Below are 19054 nucleotides of genomic sequence, written 5' to 3' on the forward strand. Positions count from 1 at the left end.
TTATTATTAGGTACTAGCGAAACCACCTGTACGTTGCAACGGAGAAGAAATCATAATCTCCAATGGCGATGACCATATTTTGCTGCATCACCGAGATACGCTATCACTCTCATTTTTGTGAAATCATGAACAATTTTTGGGAATCATGAATATTTTTTTAAACTCGTGAACATATCTGAAACCGTGAACATTTTTCATATAGGTGAACATTTTTACAGATTTTCAAACATTTTATAAAATCATGAATATCTTATACTATTTGCAAACATTTTTTAAATTTTGAACATTTTCTAGAATATTATTCTTGAATAGACGAACATATCTAGAATTGACGAACATTTTTTCTAGAGATTGTTTGGTGGAATAATTTTTGAAATTCCTGAACATCTTTTTGCTCTAACGAGCACTTTTTGAAATGAACGATCATTTTTTGAATCAGCGAACATTTTGTGAATCAATAAACTATTTGTAAGTTAGAACTAATTTTTGAATTTTTAGGATATTTTACAATTCATGAAAAAAATGCCGAACTTTTATTCAATTTCATGAATAATTTTAGTACACGAACTTTAAAAAAACATGAACATGTTTTGATTTCTCGAACATTTGTCTTCAAATTTGCAAAAAAAATTAAAAACCACGAACAATTTCTTAATCAAAAAACATTTCTGAATTGTTAGAAATTTTATTTCAAAATTCTCATGTTTTGAAAAAATTTCAGAACTTTTTTAAAGTGCAAATTATTTATAGATTGAAAAAAACAAAGACATAAAATAAAAATGAAATTTAAAGAACAAGCCGTCGAACATGGGCCGGCCTATGCAGGCGCGCCGTGTCTTCTCTCAGACCGCAGAGCACGGTATAGAAGGTTCCTAGTGGGTCGGCTCGGACGGGGATTCCCGTGTGTGATATGTTTTTTTTATCACATATAGATGGCATCGGTGGGTAATCCCTGCTTATTAGCAATCGACTTATGTTTGGTAATCGTCATTGGTTGTCCTTCTTTATAAGGGTTGCGACAACGCGTCCCCTCATATTGTATATATAGCCTTCAATCATCATCAGTAAAAAACAACGATTCCATCATTTTCTTTTCTTTCTAATACGTTATCAGCATGATCTGGCCGAGAGCGAAAGGTCGCGATAGAAGAGAAGAACAACGATTTCATTTAGCGCTCATGGCGAGACACCTTCTGGCGTCGAGGAATTGGAGCCCAGGTGCCGACGCTCAACCGCGGCGTCCTCCAGCGCATGGTTTGGTCTCGTCCTTTCCTTCCCCTTCTTCCAGATGCAGATCGTGGCGCATTAGAGCAAGTCTAGTATAACCCTCAAACCCTCAAACCCCTAAAAATAACTGCTTTTTTACAGTTTTTGTTAAAAAAAAGTCGTAGACTAGAACCTCTAAACCCTCAAACCCGTAAAAAAAAATTAGAGGTCCAACCCTCAAACTGTTTCCCAAGCTGTAGAAGTGAGGGTTGAGAGGAAAAACTCCCCCCAACCCGCACTCCTATTTCCTCTCGCGTGGGAGGGAAGTTTCATCCTGCCTCCCCGGCTCCTCCCGCCGCCTCGCCCCGCGCTGGCCATGGAGGCCTCCGCCGCCGCCGCGCCCCCGCCCGCCGCCCCGCCCGACTCGGGGCCCGCCCCCGCCCCGACCGGGGCCGACATGGTGGCGGCGACCCACGTCGGGGCCAAGCGGCGGCGGGCGGGCCTCGCCCCGCCTCCTCCCGCCTCCCCGGCTCCCGCCCCGGCCCCCGTCCCCGCCCCGGCGCCTGCCCCCGCCGCCGCGCCCGCCCCCAAGAAGAGCCGGCCGAAGGCGGCCTCTCATGGGCCGCGAGGGGCGGCCTCCAAGGTCGCCGGCTCGTCCCAGCCGTGAACAAGCCGCGAAGAAGCCCGCGGCGCGGAAGAAGCCCGCGGCCCCGCCCACCGCCGTCGTCGAACCTCCTCCCGCCGCGCACGAGGTGTTCAAGGAAATGGCAACCCCATCCTCATTCATGGACCTCCTCCAAAACGCGGAGGTGGACCTCAGAGCTCCACCTCTAGACCCCTTTAGGGTTGGTGACGACTTGGAGGAAGATCAGGAGGATGAAGGGGATGACGAGGAGGAGGTGGCCGAGATAGGGGAGGAGGCATTCACCGCCGCTTCCCGCCCACACGCACGGTCGACAAACTACACCGAGGCGGAAGATATCCTCTTGGTTCGTGCTTGGGCAGCTGTGGGGACGGATGCAAGCACCGGCACCGATCAAACCGGTAAACGGTATTGGCAAAGGATCGAGGACACGTATTGTAGGATCAAGCCGAAGAATAGTGGGTTCATCTCTCACACTTAACGGTCGCTTCAAGGCCGGTGGGAGTTGATGAAGCCCGCTTGTGCTTGTTGGAGTGCGGCCATGGACCAACTGAGGGATGCACCACCTAGTGGAACCGTGGAGAGTGACTATGTGAGTACATATCTCTTCACTATTTTGATTATGTGTGTGTACTATGCTATTGGTGGGTTCTTATGTGATTATGTGTGGTTGATAGGAGACAATTGCCGGCATGAGGTACAAGGAGATGGCTGCTTCCAAGGGCAATCCATTCCCATTTAAGCATGCTTGGGCAATTCTTCAAACCTTTGACAAGTGGAAGTTGAGGGATAAGAGACCGCACCCAAGAAGTCGGCAATGCTTAGGATGGATGATAGTGAAGATGAGGAGGAGAGGAACTTGGGCAAGCCCGAGGGAAACAAGAAGGGCAAGCTAAGGGTGAAGATGGAAGGAGAGGCGTCAAGCCTAAGGGAGAAGATGGAGCACATGATGAAGGCAAGAGAGAAATTGACAACGAAGACATTGGAGACGAAGCTTCTTATCACCGAGAAGAAGAAAGAGGTCAAGCTTGCACAAGTTGAAGCAAAGCGTGAAGAAGCAAAGCGCAAAGCCGACTTGGAGGAGAGGATGATCAAGCTCAAAGAGGCAAATGTATGGAAAGAACTCATGGTGGAAGAGAAGGAGCACATGATGATGTCCAAGAAGGACATGGATCAAGACCAATTGCAATGGTAGAAGGACTACAAGGAGGACATCGCGGAGAGGAAGAGGATGTTCCCTGGTGCGTCCTCTACTTTTCGAGGTGACACTCCGATGAGTAGCTGTGGCGATGGCGGTGTGGACGACTCCGCCGGCGCCTATGGAGATGCTTGATGGAGCCCGAATGTGGTCTAGGAGATGGCGCCGAGGTGCAACTTTTTGGTGATGGTGCCGATGAAAGGGGGAAGATGATGATTTTGTGATGTAAACTATTAAACCATGCATCAATGATTGTCATTTGATAGTTTGTTTGAGGTTGATTGTGTTTTTGTAGTCATAAATTGTGATATGTGAAATGGTAGATTTAAAGATTGGGGTTGAGACAAAGACTAGAACCCTCAAATCCAACCCTTAATTAGACCTAACCCTTAATTAGAACCCTCAAACCCAACCCTTAAAACCCTAAAAAATGCTAAAAAATGGCACTTCTCAACTCTTAAAACTGCTTTAAGAGTTTGAAGATTCTACTAAACATGCTCTTAATGACCCCGGCTTGCTACTCGAGGACGACAGCATGGCTAGCGCCTCCCAACCGGAGGCTCGGTGCCGACGGTGGGGCACAGCCCGGCCTTGACCTCCCGCTGCGTGGAGCATTGCACCCTCCCCATCACGGCTCGTGGCGGAGCCCACAGCGGCTCCTCGGCAGTGACGCACCTGTATTTTCTACTTCCTGGCAACGACGAAGGCGGCCGATGGAGGCGAGGCAGCGCCCGACGCGGCTCCCGGCATCCGACATGGAGTGCCTGCGGATTTGGGCTCAGGCCAACTAGCCCAGCCGCCCCGGATATAAAACACACACCTCTAGCGCTCTTTCACTCACATAACAAGCAAACCAACAAGCACACTACCCGACTTCCAATGCCACAGCCAACCATCTTCCTGTCCATCTCTTTCCCGCTGGCGCCAGCAATGCCGTCCGGCTCCTTAGCATAGTTAGCCATGACACCACACTCTTTCATGCGAAAAATAACTTCCTTGCATGTTGCTATGGCCTCCCTAGCTAATACAAATAAGAAAATATAGTGACCTGCATCAACTCTGCTAAATACACAGATACTTTTCGCTTTCAAATGCATTGTTTTCGTTTCTCTGATTAAAAAACAACATAGACACCCACATTGGCTTCTCTGCCCACTAGTGCTTTATTAGAAAGGAAAAACAGGTCACATATGCCGAATAACCCACGGTTCCTGGACATCAGCACCAACTCGACAAACAACTGCCCAATGATTCAACAGCATATTAACAGAAAAAACAAATTTGTGCTGACAAGATTTAAGATAGGGCTCACCAGCATGATGAAATTACAAGACGAGACAAACTCTGTGGCCGGAAATCTGTAAACAGTCGAAACTGCAGCGACATCTAGTGCGCAAAGCTTGACTGTCGGCGTGTCTAACTAAAATGAACCTCTACGCACAAGGTGATGAAGAGCTTCAGTTTCGTCGGACCTGAATTTCTACTCTGAAAATGAACCATGTCTGCATCTCTGACTTTCTTATGGGCGCAAATCAGATTGTGAGAACGACAACCACAACTCTGCTCAAGGACAACCAGCTTCTCTTATATTTCTTTACGAAGGAAGTATTTCCCAACACACCCTGAACTTGCTTTGACAGATTATTACAATTCCTCTACTAACCTAGTACACATCATTAACTCAACTAGTGGTAATTAAATCCCTCCGTAAAGAAGTATAAGAGCGCTTAGGTCACTAAAGTAGTGTTCTAAACGCTTTTATATTTCTTTACAGAGGGAGTACATATTTCCCAACTCCTGAATCACTGCTATGAGCTATGATTACCACGCCCATCCAGGATCAGTCATGCAAACCATACCTGCTAGTTTACTGAAACTGGAATTATCAGGGAACTTGTGAACCATCCCCACTTGCTTGCATCTGCTACACTGCGGGTCAGGCTGCCATTACCTACAATACCACAACATTTTCTAGGGAAGTAGTTTACCCACAACAATTGAACTACATCTTTTCTTGAGAATTGTGTGGTACATGAGGCCTTTCATTCAAAGCTTCCTATACACTCACTTCCCTCTGGGAATGTAAGTAAAACACACTGACCTTGTACAGCTAGTAATCAGCAAGTTCCTAGAGGAGTCTGACTGACTACAAATTACACTTGCCCAGATTCTTCATAGCAAAGGATGCATTCCAAAGCTTGCCACCACATTGTGTGACGATTCGGTATTCGACTAGACAGTCTGTGCAACTTACTCACATCATTCACTGCTACTCAATGTAAACGATACAGAGGAGCTAACTGCAGTCCCCTCCACATTTTCTCATCCGGGCTTGGGACCGGCAAAGGCAGTGTTAAACTACTCCTACATAAACACAAAAAACAGCAAACACTACAAACAATTATATTCAGCTAAGCATACAAGCCACGCAATCAACCAAAGGCAGCATTGGCACGACAAGCGATTGGCAATAAATATTCACGCAAAGTTTTCACAACATCATAAGACTGACATGGGGCGCAAACAAAGAATGCCATAAATTCCAGAACCTGAATGGGAGTAACTAATTTATCTAGTGGGATGAGCTAGATTCAAATCTTTGCACAGAGAAAGCTTTTGTAGTTTATACAGGGTCAGAGGACCGTAAGAATTGTTAACAGATACTTCCGTGTCTTTAATCTATATAGGATTTATTATGTAGTATGAAACAGAATGGGTTTGTCTAAGCAATCGACAGGAATAATCAAATTAGTACTTTTGCTACTTGCCAACTAAATTAAAACTAGGAAGTTTCCAGAAAACTACGAATATATATGTAATTAAAGAGAATATGTGGTTCAAGATTCAGAATCCAGATCAAATTAGCAGTTCGCCAGAAAAGAAGGTCAATTAGCCATTAGAGGACTGTCAGATGTGTGAACGCCGTGAAATTATAGATTTACGTAATTGAAGATTCCATAATCCATATCAAATTAGCATTTCGGCCAAAAAGAAGGTCAAATTAGCCATTAGAGGGCTGCCAGATGTGTAAATGCTATGAAATTATATATATTTAATAAGAATATGTATTGGAAGATTCCATAATCGAGATCAAATTAGCAGTTTGCTGTAAAGAGATCAAATGAGCCATTGGAAGACCGTAGAGATGTGTGAGCGCTTTGTGTCTTTAAATCCAGGATGAATGAAGTACGAAAACAAACTGCCGTATGTTGAAAGTAATCAGCGGGATTCATCATCATATTTGCCAGTGTGTTTAGGAATCATCAAATTAGCCAGACTGTTTTGCTAGTTGTCAATTTAACGTAGGAAGTTCCCCAGCAAACCGAGAAGATGCATTGAAGAATCCAGATCTCACATGAGAAGCACCAATAAGAAGAACATCACTTCTGAAAATCAACTCCAGACCAACAAACCAGAATCATATTCAGTGGACATTGGTGGAGTGTTCAGGGCAAAATATTTGTTCAAGCTTCCAGTTCAGAACCTTCAACTCTTCATTGTTTTATAGTACATATATAGCAAGAACTCCTAACCTCTTTCTGCATGTCAAGTCATCAATATTACCCAACTACAGGAGGCCACTACTGTTAAACCAACACAAGTGCAAGGGTGGGATCTTTCAGTTAAAAATTATGTGCACACCAAAATTTAATTTTGTGTCATAAGATGAACCTAAAGAACGTATATAAACAAACCAAGTACAATCATGGACAAGAGTATGTAGAATAGTAGACTGACAAATCCAAGTATGACCAATTCACATATATTCATATAATATGCTTAACATTTTTACTGCATCCAAAGCTCATGTACATGCGATCTTTACTTCCTATTAGGTGATAAATTTGCAAGTTAAAATATACAAGCAGCCAAATACCAAAACCAAACTTCATGAAACAGTATGGTAACCAGGTAATTAATAGCCAAGTCAAACTTTGATAATCTGCTATACAAACTGAGTATGAACTGATATTTCCATTTTGGATCCTTGTTTGAAACTTCTAGCATTTTCTTGATTCGAGCAAAATATAAGATCATATTCCATCCAAACCACATGCAAGTTGAATAAGATACTGTAACCAGTAGGATGGCACAACAGAACCAAGTAAGATGCTTCAGGACAGTTGAAAGAATCATCAGATGTGCACACTACCATCCAAGCTGCACCAAAGATATGAGGCCACTGAATGCAAGTTCAAACTGAAAACTACCACAAAGACCAAATCATTATGCTTCAGGATCAGTAATCAGAGGTCAAAACCATCAGGAAAGTCCATTCGCTTCACCAAGTCCCCACGCTAACTGTCTATCCAACTCTACAATCTTGCAATAAAACCTCCAACAATGCAAATCAATGGACGGCCCAAATATAATCAGCATACTTAAAGTTTCTTCATGGAAAGTCAGACCATAGTGAAATCTGGTAAATCAGTTGAAACAAGCTGGAGTCCAGGTGTAAGTTTTTGTGGTTGAAGAAGATTCCGAACGAAGATCCCAAACAGCCATCAGACGAACATAAATCAAAGAACTTAATGTATACCACTCAAATCTGACGTCACCAAGCACAGATGAGGAATCCAGTAAACCAATGTGATCAAACATGGGAAACTGACCTGCCTCGAGTCCCCTTCACCATACGTTCACACACCACATGGAGCTTTACTTCCAGACCAGATCGAGATCCAGTCCTGCAAGCCAAATTGTAGAGGAGGCGATAACAAATGAAACAAACAGACCGTATACAAGACACTGACCCGACTCCAGAGCAAAGGTTTGGGCCCAAACTCCTAACAAAATTATATCTTGCCAACCCACACACGCAGAAGACCAAGAGAACACAGGGATCAGGAGTACAGATAATAAGCATGAAGAGCTAGTCATTGCCCACATGGCCTGGGCTAAAGAAAAATCTGCAATCATAGGAAGGGCAGGGGCAAAAACCTATATCAGAGAGATGGCGAAGTAACTAAATGAAACTAAAAAATATAGGAAGGTAAGAGTCTTTTTCGGTTGTAGGATGTGCCATTATTTGAAAGCTCTGGATTATCCTTATATTTGTGCTGCATATGAATCTGTATTTAAAATATTGTCTAGTAAGATAATTTATAAGTTATGTAAGTTACAATGAATTGAAACGATACTAGTTGATTTTGAAGATCAGTAAACGGATTCATCAAACTGGACAGGAGTTCGTCAACTACAACCTGCAGCAAGCAAGAGACCGTTTCTATAAAAAAAATTGTTAGGGGAAATGCTGCTTATAAATAGCTAAAGCATGGATGATGAGTGGGAACAAGTAAAGCCTGTCTAGGGTCAGGTATGGATGATGGAGGACAAAAACGCCGGTTCCAAACTGCAGTTATATCCTTTCCAAGTCAGTATCTGCAAGAGCTGATAATTACTGAGGCAAAGAAAACCTAATGTCTAGCGAGTTCAATATAGAGTAAAAAAGGTTGAAAAAGTTTTAGCCGCAGATAGAACCGCCATACGAGGCAAATAGGACCGCCTTCTAAGCCATATTATTCCAATTCCTGGAGAGCCACCAAGAAATAGTTTAAATCAGAATTGTGGGAAGCCAAGACAGAACAGAGGGAGTGATAATTATCCAAACGCAGAGCAGCAAGATGCGTCGCTCCCGTTAAGCCATATAATTCCAATTTCTGGAGAACCACCAACATATCCAAATATGTATCCTGCACACAGGCCCAGACTTCCTAAATATATCCTGCAACTGATACGCGCAGAAGACAAGCACAGGGATCAAGAGTACAAACAACAAATTGACCCAGGGAGAGATAGATAGATCGCAAACCAAACGATTTTAACAGATACCGACACACTACCAGCATGGTTTGGGCTTAATCTGCAACCAAAGGGAGGGTAGAAGGAAAAACCTAAATCAAAGACATGAACAAGTAGCTACGTGAAACAAAAATAAGAGGCAAGTTAAAACTGGACCAGTATTTTCATTATAGGATGTTCCATTAGTTTGAATCTTCATGGTTGAACCTTGGAAGATAAATAAGAATTCAAAATATTGTCTGGTAAGATGATTTTAAAGGCTGCAAACAGATTCAAGTCAGCATCAGGTTGGACGAGTTCAATCAACTATGACCTGCAACGAGGAAGATACCTTTAAGAGGAAAAGTAGGCTCAGCTAAAGCATGCATCAAATGTTGAGGTAAAGGGTAAGTAAGCATGTCTCAGCCGGAAAGTCAGGTAGACAACACTGGTTCCAATTATTTTGCTCCCAAGTCAGCATCTGCAAGAGCTGAGAATTACCAACCAAGGCAAAGAAACTATTTTGGAAGTTAAATTATCAAGGGAGGATAAAGGCCGGATATGTTGGGCCACAGAAAGAACCACCATGCCGAGGAAAAATAGGACCACCCGCTAAGCCATATAATTCCAATTTCTGGAGAACCAGCAAAAAAACTAAATCAGAATTGTCCGGCAACTGATTGAGCTATGGAGAAGAAACTGAACAGAGAGAGTAATGAACATCCAAGCACAGGTCAGCAAGAAGATAGGTCGCTCCCGCTAAGCCATATAATCCTAATTTCTGGACAACCAGCAACAGATCCAAATCAGAATTTTCGGAGACTAAAATTGAATTGAGGAGAAGGAATTAAATAGAGGGGTTCGTAATCATCCAAATGCAAATCAGCAAGAAGATAGGTTGCTCCTGCTAAACCTTACTAAGCCCAATTTCTGAAAAACCACAAACGAATACAGATCAGAACTGCCAGGACTAAATTGTACTGTGCAAACCAAAAAAACTGAATCGAGACGGAATTCATTATCCAAACACTGATCGCAAGTTCCAGGTTCCAAAGCTTCATTATCCAATCAACCAATTAACCCCAATTTCTGGAAAACCACAAATGAATACAGATCAGAACTACGAAGGGATAAATTGTATTGTGCAAGCCAAATAAATTGAATTGGGATGGAATATATATTATCCAAACACAGATCACAAGTTCCAGGTTGGTAAGAGATCCAAAGCTTCATTATCCAATCAATCAAAATGACTAACAGAAACCAAATCTCCACCCTATGATTCATCTTACTACACTCTGCATCTGCTACAAGCAAAGGAGCACAAACACACACCAAAAGCGTGATCAGCTGGTAATAAGAATCCACCAGGACCTCTCTAATCCACCTCATATTAGCTGATGATGAAGAAACACGTGATGAGAACCAGAAGACCACACAGGCGATAGCCATTCAAACCTGACCTGCTCAGAGCCCCTTCAACATACAACACCACAGGGCTCTCCACATTCCAGATCCAATCCTGCAACCAATGTGTGGAGGAACACAACTAAACCAAACAACCTGACTCACTGTACAGAGATTTACCCATAAGCCCAAACTTCCTAACTATGTCCTGCAGTCGACAGGATAAGAGTACAGATAATGAATTGAACCGCATAGAGATAGAATGCAAACCAAACGATTTTAACAGATTTCGACTACCAGCACGCTCTGGGCTAAAATAAATCTGCAATCACAGGGGCAGAAAAAAAGCCTAAATCAAAGGCATGTACAAGTAGCTAGGTGATATAAAAATAAGAGATGAGAGTTAAAAATGGAGGAGTCTCTTTTCTGCTTGTAAGGTTTGCCAAGTTTGAATCTCCATCTGGCACCTTCGTAGATAAATCTGAATTTAAAATATTGCCTAGTGAGAAGATTTTAAAGGTTATCTAAGTAATGATGAATTGATTAGAGATTAGATTTAGAAAAAACTGCAAAAGCATCAGGTTGGACTTTGCATTCGTCAAACCTGCAACGGGCAAGATGTGTCTCTGTAAATTAGGGGAAAACTAGGCTCAACTAAAGCATGTCAAACGAGGAGTAGAAGTTATAAGGAAGTTTGGGCTGGGAAGCTCAGGTAGACAGCACCGATTCCAATTATATCCCTTCCAAGATGGTGTCTGCAAGAGCTGAGAATGACAAAACTAAGGCAGAGAAACTTGTCTGGTGTGTTCTAATTATATTATTGATGAGTAAGAAAATGTTGCGCCATAGAAGAACCGCCGTGCCGAGGGAAAATAGGGCCACCCGCTAAGCCGTACAATTCCAATATCTGGAGTACCAGCAACAAATCCAAAATCCAAATCGGAATTGTGTGGAGACTAACAGAACTGTGAAGAAAAGAAAATAGACAGAGAGTATGATTATTCAAACACAGGTCATGAAGGATGACAAGTAAATCCCGCTAAGCCGTATAATCCCAATTTTTGGACAATCATCAAGAAATCTAAATGAGAACCGACTAAAATTGAACCGTGTAGATTTAGGAATTAAACAGAGGAGGTAATGTAATAATCATCCAGACACAGGTAAGATATGCCGCTCCCCCTATGCCTTTAATCCAATATCTGGAGAAGCGCCAACAGGTCGAAATCAGAATTGCCATTGACTACTGGGGGACCAAGAAACTAAACTGGGAGGGATTTAATTATTATCCAAACTCAGATCACCGGTTCCAGGTTGGTAAGAGGTCAAAAGCATCATCACCCGAGAAGATCTGACCGAGAGCGCTCGCCCTCTTCTGCATCTAGGACCGAGAGCACATATGCCAAAAGCAAGATCAGCCGGTACAACAAGAATCCACGAGGGCCTCGAATTCACCTCGTATTAACTGATGACAGCACGGGCGACAGCCGTTCAATTCAATTCAAATCTGAAACCGCCGACGAGACGAACGCAGAGGCAGGTGACGGAACCAAGGAATCGATCTGACCGACCGAGCACCGGAAACTGACCTTGCTTCGGCCCTGGGGTCACCCGAAATCAAATCAGACGCAGAGGCATAGCCGGACGGCTCGACGGAATCCCCGATCGATCGATCGATCGCTCGCTCGCTCGCTCCCGGAGAAGGACGGGACGCGCCGAATCCCCTGCGAGCACAGGGAGCGGAGGCGACGAGGAGCGAAATCAATCGCGATTCGAAACGAATCGAGAATTGACGGACAAGGGGAAGGAAACGGTCGCGGAGACGCGTGGAGGCGGCTCGGGAGAGCAGAGCAGAGGCGCGGCCGGAACGAAAGCTCGGAAGGGGAAGAGGGGAGGCCGGAGCGCGGGGTGCAGGGGGGCGCACCTGTGGCGCCTTTTGTAGCCGGCGCAGAGGCGGTGCGGGAGAGGGAGCCGGCCTGGCGCTGGCGCCAACCGGGTCGTTACCGGACACGGCTTCGCCCCGCTGGCGTGGCAAGGCATAATTCTGCTTTCTGGTCACGGGTGGGCGCTGGGCTGGTGGGATCGGACTGGATCCGGACCGGGTTTGGTTTGGTTCGGTTCGGGTGGGCGGGTGGCTGGCAGGTCGGCAAAGCATCGGGTTGGGTATGGGGTTTGGGACGTGGGCCGCACCGCACCGGCGGAACGGGAAAGAGTAAAGTCTGAAAAAAACTTTTTTTTTGAGATTTGAAGATGAGGGTCCAATTTCGACGAAACGTACGAGTTTAAGGTTTTTTTCCAGACTTTACTCAACGGGAAATTTCTGGGGTGCTCGGGGAGTCGCGACGGGCCATGTGAGGTGAGATACCGTGTCTGCGAGCGCGACGGATGAGAACGTGGAACAGGCGGTGCCGTGAGAGGATCGTCGTCCCGGTCCTAAAACGTGGTCTGCGGATTTACGGAATCAACGTGCTCGCTAGCTGAGTTTATTTTATCTTCTTTTTTCGCGGATTTACGGAATCAACGTGCTCGCTAGCTGAGTTTATTTTATCTTTTTTTGCAGGGAGTTTATTTTACATTTGAAAATGATAAATGTTGAAACGTGATATTTTTGTATTTATTTCCGACTGATTCTCCTATTATCTCTAGTCTTGTATAGGTTGATCTCTAGAAATATTGTAGGGTTAGTTGGCTTGTCACGCAACGCACCACCCTGTATATATTGTAACCAACTCCGATGAAATACAATTGAGTTGCATCCTATAGTCTTCTACATGATATCAGTTTTCTACCGATCTCTCTCGCTTCCGCCACCCCCGCGTTCTAGGCCGCCGCCGCCCCTCTCTTCCTGCCGCCGCCTGTTCCACACGCCGCCGCTGCCGCACCCAACCCTAGCCCTTCCACGTCGCCGTCGCCGCTGCTACTTCTCCTATAGCCGCCGCCGCCACACCAAACCCTAACCCTATCTCGCCGCCGCCGGTGCTCCTTGTTGGGGAACGTAGCAGAAATTCAAAATTTTCTACGCATCACCAAGATCAATCTATGGAGTAATCTAGCAACGAGGGGAAGGAGAGTGCATCTACATACCCTTGTAGATCGCTAAGCGGAAGCGTTCAAGTGAACGGGGTTGATGGAGTCGTACTCGTCGTGATCCAAATCACCGATGATCCTAGTGCCGAACGGATGGCACCTCCGTGTTCAACACACGTACATCCCGGTGACGTCTCCTACGCCTTGATCCAGCAAGGGGAGAAGGAGAGGTTGGGGAAGACTCCATCCAGTAGCAGCACGACGGCGTGGTGGTGGTGGAGGAGCGCGAGACTCCAGCAGGGCTTCGCCAAGCACTACGAGAGACGAGGAGGAAGAGGGGTAGGGCTGCGCCAACAGGGAGATTGAATCGTATGTATGGCAGCCCAAAAACCCCACTATATATAGGGGAAAGGGAGGGGCTGCGCCCCCACCTAGGTTTCCACCCCTAGGGGTGGCGGCCAGCCCTAGATCCCATCTAGGGGCGGCCAAGGGGGGAGAGAGGGGGGCGCACCACTAGGTGGGCCTTAGGCCCATCTGAGCCTAGGGTTTCCCCCTTTTCCCTTCTCTCTCCGCCTTGGGCCCTGGTGGGGGGGGGGCGCACCAGCCCACCTGGGGCTGGTCCCCTCTCACACTTGGCCCACGCAACCCTCTGGGGCAGGTAGCCCCACCTGGTGGACCCCCGGGACCCTCCCGGTGGTCCCGGTACGTTACCGATAGCACCCGAAACTTTTCCGGTGACCAAAACAGGACTTCCCATATATAAATCTTTACCTCCGGACCATTCCGGAACTCCTCGTGATGTCCGAGATCTCATCCGGGACTCCGAACAACATTCGGTAACCGCATACATACTTTCCCTATAACCCTAGCATCATCGAACCTTAAGTGTGTAGACCCTACGGGCTCGGGAGTCATGCAGACATGGCCGAGACAACTCTCCGGTCAATAACCAACAGCGGGATCTGGATACCCATGTTGGCTCCCACATGCTCCACGATGATCTCATCGGATGAACCACGATGTCAAGGATTCAATCAATCCCGTATACGATTCCCTTTGTCTAGCGGTACGATACTTGCCCGAGATTCGATCGTCGGTATCCCGATACCTTGTTCAATCTCGTTACTGGCAAGTCTCTTTACTCGTTCCGTAACACATCATCCCGTGATCAACTCCTTGATCACATTGTGCACATTATGATGATGTCCTACCGAGTGGGCCCAGAGATACCTCTCCGTTTACACGGAGTGACAAATCCCAGTCTCGATTCATGCCAACCCAACAGACACTTTCGGAGATACCTGTAGTGTACCTTTATAGCCACCCAGTTACGTTGTGACGTTTGGCACACCCAAAGCACTCATACGGTATCCAGGAGTTGCACAATCTCATGGTCTAAGGAAATGATACTTGACATTAGAAAAGCTTTAGCATACGAACTACACGATCTTTGTGCTAGGCTTAGGATTAGGTCTTGTCCATCACATCATTCTCCTAATGATGTGATCCCGTTATCAACGACATCCAATGTCCATGGTCAGGAAACCGTAACCATCTATTGATCAACGAGCTAGTCAACTAGAGGCTTACTAGGGACATGGTGTTGTCTATGTATCCACACATGTATCTGAGTTTCCTATCAATACAATTACAGCATTGATAATAAACGATTATCATGAACAATGAAATATAATAATAATAACTAATTTATTATTGCCTCTAGGGCATATTTCCAACAGTCTCCCACTTGCACTAGAGTCAATAATCTAGTTCACATCGCCATGTGATTAACACTCACAGGTCACATCACCATGTGACCAACATCCAAAGAGTTTACTAGACTCAATAATCTAGTTCACATCACTATGTGATTAACACTCAATGAGTTCTGGGTTTGATCATGTTATGTTTGTGAGAGAGGTTGTAGTCAACGGGTCTTGCCATATTCAGATCCCTATGTATTTTGCAAAACTTTATGTCATAGATGCTGCTACCACGTTCCACTTGGAGCTATTCCAAATTATTGCTCCATTATACGTATCCGGTATCTCTACTCAGAGCTATCCGGATAGGTGTTAAGCTTGCATCGATGTAACTCTTTACGTCGAACTCTTTATCACCTCCATAACCGAGAAACATTTCCTTATTCCTCTAAGGATAATTTTGACCGTTATCTGGTGATCTACTCCTAGATCACCTTTGTACCCTCTTGCCAGACATGTGGCAAGGCACACATCAGGTGCGGTACTTCAGCATGGCATACCGTATAGAGCCTATGACAAAAGCATAGGGGACGACCTTCGTCCTTTCTCTTTCTTCTGTCGTGGTCAAGCTTTGAGTCTTACTCAACTTCACACCTTACAACTCAGGTAAGAACCCCTTCTTTGACTGATCTATTTTGAACTCCTTCAAAAACATGTCAAGGTGTGCGTTCTTTGAAAGTATCATCAGACGTCTTGATCTATTTCTATAGATCTTGATGCCCAATATGTAAGCACCTTTATCCAGGTCTTCCTTTGAAAAACACTCTTCAAACAACCGTTTATGCTTTCCAGAAATTCTACATCATTTCGAATCAACAATATGTCATCCACATATACTTATCAGAAATGTTGTAGTGCTCCCACTCACTTTCTTGTATATACAAGTTTCTAGGAAACATTGTATAAACCTAAAAGCTTTGATTACTCCATCAAAGCATATATTCCGACTCCGAGATGCTTGCTCTAGTCCATAGAAGGATTGCTAGAGGCAGCATACCTTTTAGCATCCTTAGGATCGACAAAACTTTGATTGTATCACATACAACTCTTTCTTACGAAAACTGGTAAGAAAACTTGTTTTTGACATCCATCTGTCAGATTTCATCGAAAAATACAGCTAATGCTAACATGATTCCGACGGACTTAAGCATCGCTATGGGTGAGAAATTCTCATCGTAGTCAACTCCTTGAACTTGTGAAAAGACTCTTTCCCACAAGTCGAGCTTCATGGACGGTAACATTACCGCCCACGTCCGTCTTCTTCTTAAAGATCCATTTATCTCAATGGCTTGCCGATCAACGGGCAAGTCCACCAAAGTCCATACTTTGTTCTGATACATGGATCCTATCTCGGATTTCATGGCTTCTAACCATCTGTCGGAATACGGGCCCACCATCGCTTCTCCATAGCTCGTAGGTTCATTGTTGTCCAACAACATGATATCTGAGACAGGATTACTGTACCACTCAGGAGTAGTACATATCCTTGTCGACCTACGAGGTTCGATAGCAACTTGATCCGAAGCTTCATGATCACTATCATTAACTTCCTATTCAACAGACGTAGGCGCCGCAGAAAACATCTTTCTGTGTTGCATCACTCTCTGGTTGAAGTAAAGGGTTGACAACCTCATCAAGTTCTATCTTCCTCCCACTCAATTCTTTCGAGAGAAACTCCTTTTCGAGAAAGGACCCGTTCTTAGCGACAAACAATTTGCCCTCGGATCTGAGATAGAAGGTGTACCCAACTGTCACCTTTGGGTATCCTATGAAGATGTGTTTGTCCGCTTTGGGTTCGAGCTTCTCCGGCTGAAGCCTTAAGCATCGCAGCCCCAAACATTAAGAAGTGACAACTTTGGTTTCTTGCCAAACCAATGTTCACACGACGTCGTTTCAACGGACTTAGATGGTGTCCTATCTAAAGTGAATGCAGCTGTCTCTAACGCATAACCTCAAAATGAAAACGGTAGATTGGTAAGAGACATCATAGATCGCACCATATCTCATAGGGTTCGATTACGATGTACGGACACACCATTACCTTGTGGTGTTCCAGGTGGCTTCAACTGTGAAACAATTCCACAATGTCTTAAGTGATTGCCAAACTCATAACTCAGAAAATCCCCTTTTGATCAGATCATAGGAACATGATCTTATTGTTATGATGATTCTTAACTTCACTCTGAAATCGCTTGAACTTTTCAAACGTTTTAGACTTGTGCTTCATTAAGTAAATATACCTATATCTACTCAAATCATCAGTGAAGATGAGAAAATAGCGATATCCACTGCACGCTTCAATTCTCATTGGATCACACGCATCAGCATGTATGATTTCCAACAAGTCACTTGCCTGTTTCATTGTACCTGAAAACGGGGTCTTAGTCATCCTGCCCATGAGGCATGGCTCGCATGTGTCAAGCGATTCAAAATCAAGTGACTCCAAACATCCATCGACATGGAGTTTCTTCATGCATCTTACGCCAATATGACTTAAGCGGCAGTGCCACGAGAAAGTGGTACTATCATTATTAACTCTACATCTTTTGGCGTGAACATGTGTATTACCACGACTGAGATTCAATGAACCATTCACATAGGGTGCATGACCATGAAAGGTATCATTCATGTAAACAGAATAACCATTATTCTCTAACTTAAATGAATGACCGTATTGCAATGAACATGATCTAATCATATTCATGCTCAACGTAGACACCTGATAACATTTATCTCGGTTCAATACTAATCCCGAAGGCAGATGGAGCGTGCGATGGTGATCTCATCAACTTTGGAAACACTTCCAACACACATCGTCACCTCGCCCTTAGCCAGTCTCCGTTTAGTCCGTAGCTTTTGCTTCAAGTCACCAATAATAGCAACTGAACCGGTATCTAATACCCAGGTGCTACCAGGAGTACTAGTGAGGTACACATCAATAACACATATATACTTTGTTGAAGTTGCCAGCCTTCTTATCTACCATGCATTTGGGGTAATTCCGCTACCAGTGACCGTTCCCCTTACAATAGAAGCACTTAGTCTCGGGTTTGGGTTCAACCTTGGGTTCCTTCACTGGAGCGGCAAATGATTTGCCATCCATGAAGTTTCCCTTCTAGCCCTTGCCCTTCTTGAAACCAGTGGTCTTGTTAAACCATCAACACTTGATGCTCCTTCTTGATTTCTACCTTTTGCGGTCTTAAGCACCGCGAACAGCTCCGGGATCAACTCCATCCCTTGCATGTCATAGTTCATCATGAAGATCTAGTAGGCTAGAGAACTCTATCAATCACTATCTTATCTGGAAGTTTAACTCCCACTTGATTTAAGTGATTGTAGCACCCAGACATTCTGAGCACATGCTCACTAGCTGAGCTATTCTCCTCCATCTTGTTGGCTAAAGAACTTGTCAGAGGTCTCACACCTCTCAACACGGGCATGAGCCTGAAATCCCAATTTCAGCTCTTGGAACATCTCATATGTTCTATGGCGTTTAAAACATCATTGGAATCCCGATTCTAAGCCGTAAAGTATGGTGCACTAAACTATCAAGTAGTCATCAGGACGTGTCTGTCAGGTGTTCACAACATCCACAGACGATGTTGTAGGGGTTTGCACATCGAGCGGTGCATCAAAGACATAAGCCTTCTGTGTAGCAGTGAGGACACTCCTCGAACTATGGACCCAGTCCGCATCATTGCTTACAATATCTTTCAACTTAATCTTTCTCTAGGAACATATTGAAACAGGGAGCTATAACGTGAGCTATTTATCTACAACATATTTGCAAAGACAATTTAGACTATGTTCATGATAATTGAGTTCATCTAATGAACTCCCACTCAGATAGACATCCCTCTAGTCATCTAAGTGAAAGATGATCCGAGTCAACTAGGTCGTGTCCGATCATCACGTGAGACGGACTAGTCAACATCGGTGAACATCTTCATGTTGATTGTATCTTCTATACGACTCATGCTCGACCTTTCGGTCTTCCGTGTTCCGAGGCCATGTCTGTACATGCTAGGC

The 19054-nt window shown here is 44.6% G+C and overlaps 1 long non-coding RNA gene across 1 annotated transcript; it reads right to left on the reverse strand.

Moving 5' to 3' along the window:
- Positions 1-4611: 4611 nt before the first annotated feature.
- Positions 4612-12229, reverse strand: LOC125535489 (uncharacterized). Its single transcript, XR_007294691.2, has 2 exons — positions 7802-12229; positions 4612-7735 (listed from the first exon to the last, which is right to left on the reverse strand). It is a non-coding gene; the product is annotated as an uncharacterized LOC125535489 (long non-coding RNA).
- Positions 12230-19054: the final 6825 nt, after the last annotated feature.

This window comes from Triticum urartu, chromosome 2A (assembly GCF_056163025.1).
Source record: "Triticum urartu cultivar PI428250 chromosome 2A, HENAU_Tu73, whole genome shotgun sequence".
Taxonomy (NCBI): domain Eukaryota; kingdom Viridiplantae; phylum Streptophyta; class Magnoliopsida; order Poales; family Poaceae; genus Triticum; species Triticum urartu.